Source organism: Salvia hispanica, chromosome 2, assembly GCF_029641045.1.
Source record: "Salvia hispanica isolate PSC_SH4W2 chromosome 2, Shi_PSC_v1, whole genome shotgun sequence".
Taxonomy (NCBI): Eukaryota; Viridiplantae; Streptophyta; class Magnoliopsida; order Lamiales; family Lamiaceae; genus Salvia; species Salvia hispanica.
In genome coordinates this window covers 40,124,239-40,139,971 of record NC_142693.1, presented here as the reverse complement: position 1 = coordinate 40,139,971, position 15,733 = coordinate 40,124,239, and the positions used below count along the sequence as shown (strand labels likewise).

The window sequence follows — 15,733 nt, the reverse complement described above, 5'->3', positions numbered from 1 at the left end:
AAGATACATAATTGTTTTGTGGTTATTTGTGATTATGTATTGAGCATGAGTATGTGATAATAAGTTTATTTGCCAAATCTCCATTATGTCATTTAATGTTTGTCTGCGATCCTTAAAGAAAGTAAACTCGAATGCCTAAATTATGTAGACCGGAAACAAAAATGGATAAGATTCTCATCGCTGAAAGCTTGGAGTTTATACTCAATGATTCATGTCCTCCATTTCCTCGTCATAATTCCACGAAGAATGTTCGAGAATGCATTATGCATGTACTTGACAAGCTCTTTGAGGAATAAGGTCAAGCTATTTTCCTTTAAGTAGCTCGACAAGTCTTGGTTAATGACGATGAAAGATGGATATCAATAGAATCTGTTAAGATGATTCGATTGGAATATCCTAGAGTGACAGAATGTTTTGAGGATCTTTTGATCACTCAAATAGTTTCTGACACAAGTCATCGCCTAAAGTAACAAGAAATGACTATAAGAAGGTTTAACTGAAAAGTAGAAAATCTTCAGAATAATAGTCGTTGTGTTACTATTAGAGGAAAGTAACATGATAGATGGCGAATTCATAAAGGCTGCATTTTTCTTAAAGTCCTAGTTCATTTGAACATAAGACTAGATATGTAAATGAGAGAGCCTGGATTGTCATCGAAGTTTGTTTAAAGCGAGAAAAGATGCTTTGTGAGTTGGATTGACCTATTTTATAGAAGGACAATGACTTACATGACAATGCAACTTCTAAGTAAGAGATCTTCATCCAGTTAGGTTTTTGTTGCAGTGGGAGCTATTAATGCTCAACTATTGTTTTATGGTTGATGCTTAAGGCATCATAGTATTAAAATAATATAAGTGCGACAAGGTTGAGTATTCAACAACACATCAACTTCTTAATCATTGAATGATAAAGTATTTATGGCTCTTAGCCTTAAGGCCAAGAAAATACTTAGAAATTGTTCGAACGGATCTAGACTATCAAGATTTTAACATTTCGTTAAATAGCTTGACAGTTGAGAAAGTCTGTTTGATGCACTATGAGTTAGAATCATTTGATTTTTCAAGAGATTCAGAATACTTATAAAAGTGCAACATAGAAAGACTAGCAAGTCTCAATGGTTTACACCATAAGGAGACGAGCAAAGGGTTATGATCAGTAGTGGGAGTCTAATCTCCATTAACGAATCCAAGCATTCATCTAATGAATGGGATAGTTATGTAAGAAGGAATCGAAGTCTCTCTAAGACAAGTTTGATTAAGTGATGAGTTGTACTCATTAAAATCTTATCATTGATGGGATAAACATTAAAGAAACTACCATCATCAGTACCTTCTACAAAACACGAGTTGTGGACTAGAGCGTCTCTAGTCTAGCACATCTCAAGGTGTAATGTTGTTCCAACACGTGTTGGAAAAGTGTCCAAGAAATTGGAGTTGAGTACTGAGGCATGTTTTAAGGTTTGTCCCAAATGATGTAAGGTTATAAGTTCTGTAATCTTCAAAGATATAATTCTTGTATGAAGATCTAGAGATGAACTACAAGCCTAACAGCGTGATAACTCTCAAAATAAAGAGAGAGATATCAAATTTTCCACATTACTAATAAGTCATACCATTAGAAACTTTTGCACTAATAAAATCAACTCCAGTACCTTAGATTGTAAGAATCATATCGTAGTGGGAGCGTTCCACAGGAACACAACAAGTTCATGGGTCTAAGAGTGTCGTAAGACTCAGTCTTAGATCAACTTGAACATAATCCCTTTAACTACAATGTAGTATTGGTTCATTTGGATATTCATCCTTGAAAAGGTGATAGATTCCAAATTACAATCTAAGATAGACAACATGTTTTACAAGACTTGCAAAACTACCTATAGGCTGTGTCATTCAGTGGGAGCTAGTATATTTGCAAGTGTAAATATGGATCTCAAAAGGCTAGACAATGACAATGGGTTATGCCCAAAGGGAATTATCTTCTCGCTATCGTTGTGCCAGGATTTATTTGATCCTATTGTCTATTAGAACTTACATAAATTAGAATGTATGTATTATGATTGTCAAGACAGCCTTCTATAAATAGAAGTCTTGAGGAAATCATCTACTAGAACATTCTAATGGGATATGTAATTAAGGGCAAGAAACGCATGATTGGAAGCTTATATAGACCTTCGTGGTCTTAGGCAAGCATCTAAATCAGAGTATATGTGTTTTATCAAAATTATCAAATATTTGGAATTTGACTTATGTCCTTAACAGTGTTGTAAGCACAAGGAAGTTGAAAGTGCATTATGTATGGTATTATTGGTACTCTACGATGATGAAATCTACAAAAGTTGCAAACAACTAAGATTGGCATCTAGCGTAGGAAACTGGTTGTCTACCCAGTTTAAGATAAATGATTTAAGAGAAACTAATTACATTCTTAGCATCTAAGTCCTTTTAAGATTGCTAGAAAGAATGTTGAGATTCTCTTAGGAATCCTATATCTACACATTGCTTGGAACATTTAAGCATTAGAAATTCCATGAAAAGGTTTATACCTCTCAAGATGGAATTGTCTTGTTTCTAGTCAAGTGTCGTTTGACACTTAGTGAGATCAAGAATTATGAGACTAGTTCGGAGATAGTTGTCTCATATATGCTATAATGTGTACTAAGTTTGATATTAGTTGTTCTTATACATAGCAAGTATATATCATATTAACCATGGCAAAGGATTTTGATTGAGGTAATGAATATACCCTAGTGCTTGAGAAAGACTAGTAACTATATTCTAGTTTACCAGTCATTCATGTAATGTCCTTGGGGTTACACTGTCTTAGTTTTATGACTAATCAGTGATCGAGTAAGTCATCCTCTGAATATGTGTTTACCTTAGGAATATCTTCCTAATAGCTTTAATCGTAAGTTTGAGTATGCCTATGAGTATTATTTTTTGATTACTCTAGTGAAGGCTAACTCAAAGGACACACGAGTTTATTAAGCTAAGCAATCACATATGGGGATGAAATTAATTAAAGATCAAGTACGCAGCAAAGACATTATGGTGAAAAAGATATTATCAGAGAACAACCAAGCAGATTTTTCTTTCACTTGGTGAAATGAATGGTAGTTCGATATATCTAAAATCAATACCTGCTTTGTGTATAAGTGGGAGAGTTTTTGGCAGTGGGTATACTCGAAAGCATGTTTTGAGTATAAGTGGGAGATTGTTAGGTTTGGTATACTGAAAAGCATGTTTCGAGCAAGTTTCGCTCGAATAGAATCTTGCTTGTATATGTAAAACTCTACAATCCACTTTTAACCCGATTCAGTATTATTCGAGCAGTCTCGCACGAATAGAATCACTATTATTATTACATTGTGTTTGCTTGTGCATTTATAAGATGTTTTACAAACATTTAAATGCATAAGAAGTAAACAAAGTCTAAGTCTTTTGCTTAGTAGACCGGTTGTGGGCGTCGTCCACTTTAAGGTAACACGGTCAGATCTATGCAATGCTTTGCAAAAGAAAAAGAAGAATTTCACAACCTAGATAGGCTTTGGCTACCTATCGTCAAAGGTTGCAATGTCAGTCCGCATATTTCTAAGCCTTACTGAAATAATTTGACATTGGTGTGGTATAGCACTGAACGGATCTAACAGCAAGACGTGTCTTTATGCTATCTACTGAAAGACTAGGTCTTGATAAAATATTATTTCTTAATCTACATATGTTAGCATTGAGCATACGGTATTGATTATGCACTACTTTGACTTATCAAATGGTGCGGGTTTTTCGCAACCCAATAATCCTGATATATTGGGTAGTGGTGATTAATATCTAGCGGTGCTAGGATTGCTATTATGTTGAAACGTGCACGAGGTGAGTCTCGTTTGATAATGTCCTCAAGAGGAGCTCGAACAAGGTTTTATTATTCGGAAAACTGGCCAGTTGGAGTTTTATTACTCTATGAATAATAAATAAATGTTTCTTGCTATGTCCACTCTTGGAATTAATAAGATATTAATTAATTAAGTCCATAGCAGACATTAATTAATTAATGGACATTTATATCTTAAGCGCGGGAAATAAATAATAAAAGTGGAAACCCGGATTACTTGTAATTTCGGATTTGGATGGGGAGAGTTCAATATTACTTCTGTAGTGGCTGCTCGTAATATTCCAATTATAACTTATATTAAATTGTGGGTTCAATTTAATTAGTAAAAAGTAAATTGGATGAGCCCATATCCAAAACCTTCCATAGATCCCTGTCTGGGCCCATAAGGAACTTAATATAAATAGGAGAATAAAGGAGACAGAAATAACACAATTTTTCATTATTGTATTTTTCGAAAATTTCAGCTCCCCAGCTGTAGGAATTTTCGAATTCCACTCCTATTCTCAAAAGGATTTCTTCTGTCTTCTTTATTTAAGTCCTAGTATTCTAGTAAGATCAGCCCACACTGATATTGGAGTACAGTTCGGGAACCAGAGAGAAGATCCGTGGTCTAGTATTGAAGATCATCTCGTGGAGAAGGCGCAAGCAATCGTCGATTCTTTGGAGAATCAAATCGGTAACCTTAAACCGTAGTATTCATGTTTAGGATTTACTTTCTATGAGCATGAATTATTTGCGTTCTAGCATGCAATTATATGTTAAACATGTGAATTGATTAATCGCATAATCGGTCAAATAGATCCTTGTCTGATTTATTTATTTGTACAAGTCTTCCGCTGTGCAAGGGGCACCAAACCCCATCAGTGATGTCTCCAAATCTTCAAGGCATGTACCACTGCCGCTAGTTCCAGATCATGAGTGGGGTAGTTTAACTCGTGCGGCCTGAGTTGGCGTGACGCGTACGCAATCACCTTGCCATTCTGCATTAATACGCATCTGAGTCCGATCTTTGATGCATCGGTGTCCACCACATAACCTGCTCCTGGTGCTGGCACGGCTAGGACTGGTGCAGTGGTCAACTTTTCTTTTAACAGCTGGACGCTTGCCTCACACTCCGGTGTCCAATTGACCTTAGCTCCTTTCTTGAGCTGTTGAGTCATTGGTTTGGCTATTTTAGAAAATCCTTCAATAAACCTTCGGTAATATCCAGCCGAACCTAAGAAACTTCGAATCTCATTAGGCGTTGTTGGTGACTGCCAACGTTGTACTGCTTCCACCTTTGCAGGGTCCACTCGGATCCCTTCTACCGTTACTATGTGTCCAAGGAAGTTCACCTCGTTAAGCCAGAACTCACATTTTCCAAACTTAGCATAGATTTTCTCGGCTCTCAACGTCTCTAAGGTGGTTCTCAGATGTTTCTCGTGTTCCTTCTCATTCTTCGAATAGATAAGTACATCATCTATAAAGACTAGGACGAACTTGTGCAAGTACGGGTGGAACGCGTGGTTCATTAGGTCCATGAACACCGCCGGGGCATTTGTAAGCTCAAAAGGCATTACAGTGAACTCGTAATGGCCATATCTGGTGTGGAACGCCGTTTTGGGTACATCGTCTCGTCGGGCTTTCAGTTGGTGATAGCCTGATCTCAAGTCCATTTTTGAGAATACACCCGCCCCTCGAAGTTGGTCAAAAAGGTCATCAATCCTCGGTAGCGGATACTTGTTCTTGAGAGTCAACTTTTTCAACTCTCGGTAGTCGATACACATCTCAGTGTTCCGTCTTTCTTCTACACGAAGAGTACTGGTGCGTCCCATGGTGACACACTGGGTCGGATGAAACCCAGGTCTAGTAGTTCTTGGAACTGTATCTTTAGTTCCTCTGACTCGTTAGGCGTCATTCCGTATGGTGCCTTCCTTTGATACTAGGGCTGATTCAAGCCATCCATTGATTAATTTATTTTCTATGACTGGTGAAGCCATTCCTCATATTAAGCTTCATCGTCACATACGGAGTTCTCTAATGCTTGCATCGGTCGTAATTGTAGCCATAGGGCTAGCAAATTAGACTTCGTAACCTTCTACTTAGCTGGGGTAGTCTACTTTTCGTAGTCCTAAGGATACTTTTATGCCGGTCGTAATCCATTTTGTCATGATTTAGTACAAACTTTGTTTTAATTATATTTATCCTTGAATACAGGAATAGTATAGTGAAGGTGTTGGCTTCTTTCTCCAAACCTTGCTGGCTTCATGCCCTTTTGTTCGACTAAGCGATTCGTGGTAAAATAATCTAACATGACTTTCCACGATGATATCGATCTCATGTCTAGGATTAACACAAAACTCTATCGTCATTTTTTTTTTGGACCGCTTAATCGGGGGTATGGTTTAACATATCACAGAATACTTCTTCGCATTTTGTTGCTAACGTTTGTCCTTATTCCACATTGTAGGACTCCATATCCGTTCTCTTGCGATAACTCTTTAAAGAAAATTTTTGATTCTCTCCTCCCGTAGCAGGGATGGTGAGGGTAGTGGTGCTATCACGCGTTTTTTTTTTTCCCGAATGTCTCTCCAACCTGTGGCTCTTTCTATCCACCTCTCAGACGAATCCCTCTGGTTGATGGAATTTGTTTCGTCAAATGAAAACTACGAATATGCTCGCATTTGATCCATGATTTTCATTACATAACCATGACTGAGTCCTCGTTTCTTGTGACTCACTTATCTTACTCTTAATAAGCATTTCGATCCGTTAAACATTTGTATATATGGTCTTGTACATCATCAAAAGTCATTTGATCTATATATATATATATATATTCCTTAACATTTCTCTTCTTAAGGATAATTACCTATCCACATAGCATAAGATTCGATCTTTTTTCCAGCTTGTTACAAGCGGTACGAAGATGTGAAATATTTAACGTTTCGTGTTGTCGATTATGCGACGCTTCTGGATGCTGTATCATTTTCTGCACGTGTGGTAATAGAAACTTATTTATCATACGTATCTTAAAGGAATTAAGGCTATGCATTTCTCGAGAGTCTTGTATCAAGAACTTGGAGATTAATCTAATAGTCTTAACTTGGATAGGAACATAGAAGGATCATGACTGAAAATTTGAAGGGCTCCAGAACATCAAAGTGGACAAGGATAACATCTCTTGTTCGACTCTTATGAATTTTCATCATCAACTTGCGACAATTGATATTGGAGGAAAATACTAAGTTCAATTGAACTTATCATGTCAATTCAAAGAACCAGGCGGTCCAAATGGTTTTAGATAAACCCATCGAATTTGAAAACTCACTTCTGATGGGAGCTTGAAAGAACATGGGGTAGGTCATGAAAATAGGATGATACTGAACTAACTCTCAATTTCCATAGTAGGCTGTCAAATAATATAGTTCAATTGTCCGCTCAAATTGACTAGATACGAACATCAAGGATGATGGTTTCAACATGTCAAGACCTCATATGATTAGTCGCAGGAGGGTTTAGAAATGTGAACAATTGCCATGATTTAACGTTGATCATGGTTCACCAACATCATAATGTGGAAATCATGGAAATACATCAATGGATTCACAGGTAGCGACCAAAGTGAAAGAAATATTTTTTTGGAAAATTCAACTACCATCAAGGAAAATGCAATTCATTAGCCTTAACTAATTGTTTCAAAAAGAAATCCTGAGCTAGAAACAATGCATGTAGTGGAACTGGGCTAAAAAATAAAAAATAAATAAAAAAAATTCACCCATATAAGGATGAAATAGCCGCAATATGGTTGCCAAATAAGGAGGTGAACAAAAGTTCTACTTATTGTGCCATTCTTTGAGGAAAAATGTCTGAACAATAAGCAACTTAAGGGTGAAGTTGAGAGTTAAAGAACCCAGGATATTGATCTTATAAATGATGGGTCGTAGGAGACAACTATCAACAAAGATAGTTGAGAACATATGAGTCTTCTGAATTTAGGATTTGAAAGTGAGTCACCACTTTCGTTGAAAAAAAATGATAGCGACTTATTAATTGTAAAAACATGAGTCAATCAAAAATCTTAAATAGACGGCAGGACACCCTTGTTAAGGATGTTCAAAAATGAGATTATCCCGGAGGACATGGTCGTAAGCAACTTTGGAATCAAAGGTTTATAACTGGGGCTTAAGAATTCAACACTTTACATTTTCTAAACAAGGAGCTCAACTACTATAGCCAACCTACTGAAAGAGGGTCACAACTTTCATAGGAAAGGAAAAAAAGTGAGGCATCACTTGCATAAATGCATGTCAATCTAAAGTCTAAAGTAGACGAGGGCATTTTCATTAAGGAGGTTCATAGAAAGAAATCTATGGAAATCCAAGTAAGTACTATTGATCATAATCATCTGTCCCAGTTATGTGGCATTTCCTTGGTTGTTCTTTCGGAGCTCGAACATGATCAGAGCGTTCTAGGAAACCATACATTCCAAGCCAGGATTCCTGGTGTTACTACTAATAACTGTCGTTGAAGGTCATATTTTCATAATGTTCTCGATAAGTCAGGACAGTCATTCTCGTAAAACATTGCACTCTCCATCGTGCTTCACAGCGTGCTATAAGCATTGTTTCTAGATCGCGTAGCCTCCTTGACTTGCTACGCAAGACTGGATCACTTAATTAGATTGTAGGTACAATATCTTTTCGTGTAAGGATACACCTCCTTTACTTGATCGAGGGTACGCTCATTTTGGTTATGATTGAGATCATAAAGGCAAATGGAACTTTCTATTGTTCACATCATTAAAACGTTCGATAGACGCCCATGCGTAGTAGGTAGTTTTTCGTATCTCGAGTGATCGTTACCATCTAAGAATAGATGGATTCATTCATAAATTATAAGGTTCATTCTTGTACATTTGGAATTATTCCAAATACAACATCACGAATCATGGTTTCGTCCAGACATAAGGTGGAGGAAAAAGGTACAGGGTCCGTTTTCAGACTCATTCATCTATATTTCCTCATTTTAAACAAAATTAGGGGTTTTCCCTAACTTGCATATACTCGTTAATTTTACCGCTTAGAAAAGCGGCTGGGAATCATCAACTTATATTACTGTTCAAGAGCTTTCAGCCTAATGTACTTCTTAGGCATCCTATGTTCACATGCATTAGTCATTTCGTAACTTTCTAAAAACTTCCTTAATCTATCATCATACTTCACGTAATCGAGCATGCGTAACTAATAATACTTTAGCATTTGTCTCAAAGACATCCGTACGCTTAACATTTTAAACTTGAAATCCCATGGTTCGTAGGAAAAATGGAATTTACATGCTTTTCCTTGAAAACCTTGAATATTTTCAAAATATCTTCAGAAAGAAATCAGTTTTCCTTTTATCAAGTTCTTTCATGAATAACTAAAAATTTTCTTGTAAGAACTCCTTTCTTACCTCATTGTTGCGGTTGAACGTGACGAGTCGAGGTGTTGGTTCCCCTTTAAGCTTTCCATTTTAGTCATATTGTAGTCTAGTACTATCATTCTAGACTAAGGCTTGAAGGAAGGTTCTTGGGTCCAGAGCGAAAGAACGGTGCTCTGATACCACTCTGTCACAACCACAACTCCCTAGTGCTAGTGAACGTAGCTATTTCGCGACTAATATAAACTCATCACTCATGAATTAAGCATAACAGAAACAATTCAACTCAAGGAAATAGTTTCGAAGGCAAATGGGTACATAGTCAAAAGAAAGTCAGAGTGTCAAGACTGAAATCATACATTCCTAGAACATAGTTCTACTGCAGCGGAAGAGTCCAAGACAAAATAGTATGTATGAAGACATACTACTTTGGGCTACCTAACTACTTATTAATGATCATTTCCCAACAACACCTTCGCCTCCTCGTACACGTTCAACCTGCACATTAGAAAAGAAACATGCAGGGCTGAGTATTTGATATACTCAGTGGGCACATTGCCGAAACATAATTTTCGTAAAAAGTTTTGTCAGCCAGTTGAGTGAACACGGGGTTTTAACTTAAAGGGCCCGAGTCACTAAAATTTCTTTTGTTCGTAAAGTTGATTGCGCAATCACATAACATATATACCATATCTGAAACGTATGTGAACCGGGAATGTGGCCACATTCCACGACGGTCACTGGACCGGCCAACTTAAAAGCTAGCTCACGATCCCCATATGTGTACACTAGTCCGAGTAGGCTTTACTTCCCTACTGGGACCCGAATTCGATTAAACATAATTGGCATAGCCAAGCAGATAGGTAATCCATAAAACATAAAGTGGCATGACAAAACATAAATAGCACAATTTTCACATAATCATGCTAAAAGGCAAGTTCACATTTTGGAAGAAATGCCCACCTCGATAGCTTAAGTCTTTTCGGGAAAAATCTTTGACTTGGTCTTAAACGACGTGCGAATACGTCCATTTAGGAAATAAAATAATACTTAATTAGACTTTAAGAAATCAATTAAGCTTAAACGTGAATGCATCCTAAGTGCGTGCTCATTTATTCTTTCTCTTATTTTTCTAAAAAGTTCTAGGAACCTTAAACATTAATTAGATCGGGAGATTTAATTTATGGTAGAGGTTTAGGAAATAATTCATTACCTCTGGGAGTATTATTTTCCATGTAATTTATTCAAGCATTAAAATAAATCCGAGGTTTATTTTCATCGTCTCGAAATTAATTAGCGACCATCATTTCAAACGAGCCCAAGATTTAAGTTGGTGACTAGTCAACTTAACTTATTCCTTAGCCCAACTTAAAACTAAAAGTAGCCCAACCATTTTAATTAGTTTGGCCCAAACTTATCTCAAAAGATTGGCCCAAATTCTATTCTCAAATATACTCCTTTACCACACTTGATAATCCCCAAATTTCACCTTCCAAAATGAAATCCCTAGACGGAAGTATAGAGAAGCAGCGGCACCTCTCTTCCTCACGCCTCTCTCTTCTGTCACCCTCCTCCGGCGAATCCAAGCCGGAGTGACCTCTTCTTTTTTTCCAATTTGAATTTCTCCAAAGCGAGAAGGGCACAACGGCGTCTTCACCTCGCGCCCGATGCTGCTCCGGTCGGCGCCTCCTCTGCGTCGCCGGCAGCGCACAGCGCCTCCTACCTCGTCTCCGACTGCTCGACGAATAGACCCACCGCCGCTCGTCTCCATTCGCCGCTGCCTCCTTCGCGAGGCAGCCACGACACTCGCCGGAGACTCACGTCTGCAGCCTCCGTCTCACGCCCTCCGTCGAGCACTCTCATCCTCGGCGAGTCCAGCAGCACAGAGGAGGCATCGCCTCCTTCTGCCTCTCTCAGCCGTGGCCTGCAGACGCCTCGCGGAGTTTCCGGAGTCCCGCCGGAAGTGAGGAGGAGGCATCGCCTCTCTCTCTCTCCGTGCTACACAGCGGTGCAGCACTGCCATTGTCGCATTTCACAATTGACGCTGCCGAGGCAGCGCCGCTGTCATCCTCTTCTGCAGCAACAGTCACCTCAGCGAGCCGATGTCGCCGAGTTCTGCCTCCCCGTCGGCGCCCCGCCGCCGAACGTTTCGCTCCTTAAGCTAAGTCTATCTTTCTTTCTTTTTTTATTTCTCTTGTTTAAGCTTTCTTGAGTTATCTTGGAGGTGTTTAAACTTGGTGTGGCTATAGAACTATGCTCTTGTTGTTCATGTGCCTTGGTGCTTAGGATTCTTTCATCCTTAAAAGTGGATTCTAAGATAGATTAGCTACATTGGGTTGGAGTAGAGCTACTGAAAATTACTCTATGTCTTTCTACTTAAATTACATGATGATATGAGATGTCATTTGGGAGAGCGGTGGAGGTGTATTACCTCTTGAAGCAGTTGCTTGATTTTCAGCTTCTAAAACTTGGACTCTCTCACTTACTCCCTGATTCCTTGTTGAAATGTTGGGGAAAAAGATGAGCTTGCTTTAGCATCAAGTGTTTGTGATGAGAGGAGGAAAAATGTGTTACCTATGGGGAGTGGGAGTTGCTCTTGCTGCCACTGGTGTTGATACTCCAAGCTCTCAAATTTTTCTCTAACTTTGCTGAATATTTGTGGTGTATGGGGAGGGAGTCAGAGGGCAGTATAGAGTGGTTTATATAGGCGAAGTGTGTGTACTCGTGAGGCTTTAAATGGCTTTTGTATTACTTTGTTCTCTTCTTGCAGCCAAATCCTCCTTTTTAAGATCTTCACTAAGCTTTTAATTAATACATTCGTCTCTTTCTTGAAGCACAATTACTCCCTTCATAATATCACTTGTTTGGACATGCAGGGGTGCAGGTGGTTGCTTGATTCAGGCAGATTTGGTGCAGCTAGAGGGAGACGTTTTGGGTTAGCTACTTGACAAGGAGTTGGTTAAGGGTGAGTTGACACTCCAAGAGAGGCAAGTCTCCAATTTGGCAGCATTGAAAAGTAAACCATATTTGTTTTATCTTAGTATGTCCCTCCTTTCATTTATTGCTTAGCACACAGGTTTGCAGCCTTTTACTCCTAAGTCTTTAACAACTGTTGTTTTCTCATTGCAGCTCTTGGTTGGTGCAATGGAAGTGTAGGTGTGTACCTGCCATTTTGGGATCATTTTGACCTCCTTTGATAAAGTAAGGATGTCTTTTTCCCTTGCTTGGTTTGAGGTTGAAAAGGGTACCTTACAATATTTATTAGTTTTGTTTGTTCATTGCAGGTTTGATGGCAGATAAGGGAAAGGGTTTTGAATCTTGGTGATGTGGTCTTGGATCGAGACAAGGCAGTCGGGCTGGCTGCGTGGGCCATCGGGCTGCCCTTCAAGTCATTGGGCCGAAAGAAATCTTGAGTTCGAGAAGAGAGGCCCAACATTTGTATATTTGCATTCTTAAATTCTTTCTCATCAACTTGTGTGTAATTTATTTTGTAACTAGAGAGTAGCTTGATATGTATTCGAATTTTCTAGATCAGCAAAGTAACCTCATATTCTTTCTTGACATTTATTGTATTTAATACATATATACGAAATATGTTATAGTCCGATCGACACTCTTCAATTTAGCAAACAAGCAAAGTCATTGACTAATATTTCTGATTTGAAAGTAATTAGAAGAAACAAACGTTTCTCTGGTTCGACATTAAACGTTAAGAAAAGGTTAATAAAAGAGCGGGTATTACATAATTACTAATAATAGTATATTTACCTATTTATGCATGTCATCTTGTGCACGAGACATGTTAATTTTGTCTATTATTCCAATTTTTTTGTGTCTTTGAATGGATTCAAACAGTAATAGTTTAATATCAACAAAAGTTTCCTACTAAATCATGATTGCGACATTCAATTTTGACTATATCTAATTTTTTTCTTATATATATTTTTTATCTAAGAGGTAAAAAAGATGTTTTTGAAATTTAACTTTAAAGAATATTACGTATTCAAGCCTTGATATTTGATGAATAATTATAAAATTTTATAAATTTGTTAGGTTCATATACTTGTAATTATAACATGCAACATCAACTCATGTGTCATTATCTACTAACAAAACTAACAATATTGGTTTTTCCTTCCGTTGTACAATTTCTTTTAAATAGAATAAAGAATATGAAAAATATTGTTAATACAAAGTCAATAAAATGAACTTAAACATATTATTTAAATTTAGATTTAGTTAAACACATCAACGCAAGTGGGCCTGGGCCGGGCCGGGCTAAGCAAAATTTAAAAAAGCCCGGCCCGACCCGGCCCACCTCAGACATAGGCTTGGGCCGGGCTGGCCTCAATATGGGCGGGCCTCAGCGGGCCAGGGCTGGGCTGGCCCGGCCCGGCCTACTTGACATCTCTAGTTGCATGCATATGACCCCGGAAGGGATCACCTACAATAAGCCCTAAAACAAATCCTAAAACACACTCACGACAAAATAAAATGAACCCCACCATCACTTATCAAAATTGCTCATAATTATAAGATTATTTTATTTTAGGATTTGTTTTAGAATTAAAGTGTGTTTTAGGATTTGTTTTAGGGTTTGTCGTAGGTGATCCCTGACAAACCCTTGCATATAATCTACTTTCCTCAATAATTTAGAATAGTTGTGTGATTCACTCTAGTAGCACTATAGTCAAGATTGGATGTTTAAACTGTTAATTAGTAAACTAAAATAGTTAAGTCAACATCCCTGAAATTGACTTACTTGCCTGATTTTTACTCCGTCCGTTAGGATAATTTCCTTTTTCATCTGTCAAATAAAACTATCTCATTTGAAAAGTTCTCTCAAACTTATTACTCATAATCACGTATACTACTAGGGCCCACTATTAAAAAATACTAATAATAATTAAATCACACTATCCACTAACAATATTCTAACCACCATTCATCTCATCTCTCTTACTATACCAAGTATGAATCAGTTCCCGTGCCATCCCAAATGTCCTTATATTTTTGGGACGAATGGAGTATTATTTACTGTATGCTATGTCTTCTTATTTACTACCTACTTGTTCTGGCTAGTTTAATAAACCAAAAATCCTGTGTTTCCAGATATTACATGAGACTTGATTCTGATAGGCAGTTTGCAATCCTATTTCCCATGATTAGATGTTTGGTACTGACTTTTAGTGCTAATAAAAAGTGTAACAGGGACCTACAGTTCCAGTCCATACAAGACGTAATGCGACGACCAGAGGGCATACCACGTGCAGATGGACCAGGCGTGGCGAGGAGTGGCGAGGGGACTCGGGTGTCGAGTAGGCCAAAGCGACAGAAAACGCAGCCCGCACGTTTCAAGGATTTCACAACTCATTAGTCAATATTTGTTACTCCCTCCGTTCCTGAACACTTGTCACTTATTTCTTTTTTCGCACGTTCCTAAAAATGCCACCTTTCACTTTTACCATTTCTGGTAGTGGACCCCATACTCCACTAACTCATCATCACTCATATTTTATTATAAAATCAACATATAAAAGTAGGACCTACATACCACTAATTTTTTCAACTCACTTTCTATTACATTTCTTAAACCTTACCGGGTCAAATGGTGACAAATTACAAGGGACGGAGGAGTATATTTTGTTACTTAGATTTGTTTCCTTTTTGCGGATATTAAAATTAGCATCAATAGAGTTAAATCTTCTAGGATTTTTTTCTTGATTCTTTTCCAAGTCGTAATATCAAATCAAGTAGGGGAAATTCTATAAGTTATAGAATTCTCATTAGATCGAGTCATTAAGAAATAAAGAATAAACCTTTTTCTCCATCCACTTTGTTTTTTTCGAAAACCCTAGCACTTAAACTAGGGTTCCGCCTCTTGCAAACCTCCCAACCCTAATTCTCGACTCTCGAGTGCTCATAATTTCGGTAGACGATCATCCATGGTCTATCATAAGGTGTTTTACATTGATCACTCTTCCCCCCACCATCTATATGGCGACAGATGGCCACAGCGAGGAGGCAGAAGCCAACAACCCGACACACAAGTATACGATTCAAGAGATGGGACATAAGCTCTTCAGCATCGGCATGCATATACGTGCGGTGAAGTATGAAAAGAAGATGATGTCGCAAGTTCGAGGAAGAAACTTTTGCTCGATAGCAAACAATTGTCAACAAAAATCTGGACGATAAGCTGGCGAAACTCATAATGAAACCAAAATAATTTCGATGGAAATTCAAACGACTCAAACCAAGCTAGGACGTTTGAATTCGATCATACTTGCGAATTAATATTTTTACTTTGATATGAAATCCCGCTTATATTGAAACATTCAAATTGTAGAGAAATTTGGTTTCTAATGGTTACGTTTAAGTCCTCGTTGACTTTGATTTAGGAAGTTATTTATTTAAGCCGCATTAGTTTAACTTATTATCCAATTAT

At 37.8% G+C, this 15,733-nt stretch overlaps 2 long non-coding RNA genes across 2 annotated transcripts; one reads left to right on the top strand and one right to left on the bottom strand.

The window, feature by feature from the left end:
* Positions 1-9,546: 9,546 nt before the first annotated feature.
* Positions 9,547-10,312, bottom strand: LOC125205421 (uncharacterized). Its single transcript, XR_007173754.2, has 2 exons — positions 10,249-10,312; positions 9,547-9,783 (listed from the first exon to the last, which is right to left on the bottom strand). It is a non-coding gene; the product is annotated as an uncharacterized LOC125205421 (long non-coding RNA).
* Positions 10,313-10,900: 588 nt separating this feature from the next.
* LOC125217185 (uncharacterized) lies at positions 10,901-12,890 on the top strand. Its single transcript, XR_007175610.2, has 3 exons — positions 10,901-12,301; positions 12,415-12,486; positions 12,570-12,890. It is a non-coding gene; the product is annotated as an uncharacterized LOC125217185 (long non-coding RNA).
* The last annotated feature ends 2,843 nt before the right edge of the window (positions 12,891-15,733 follow it).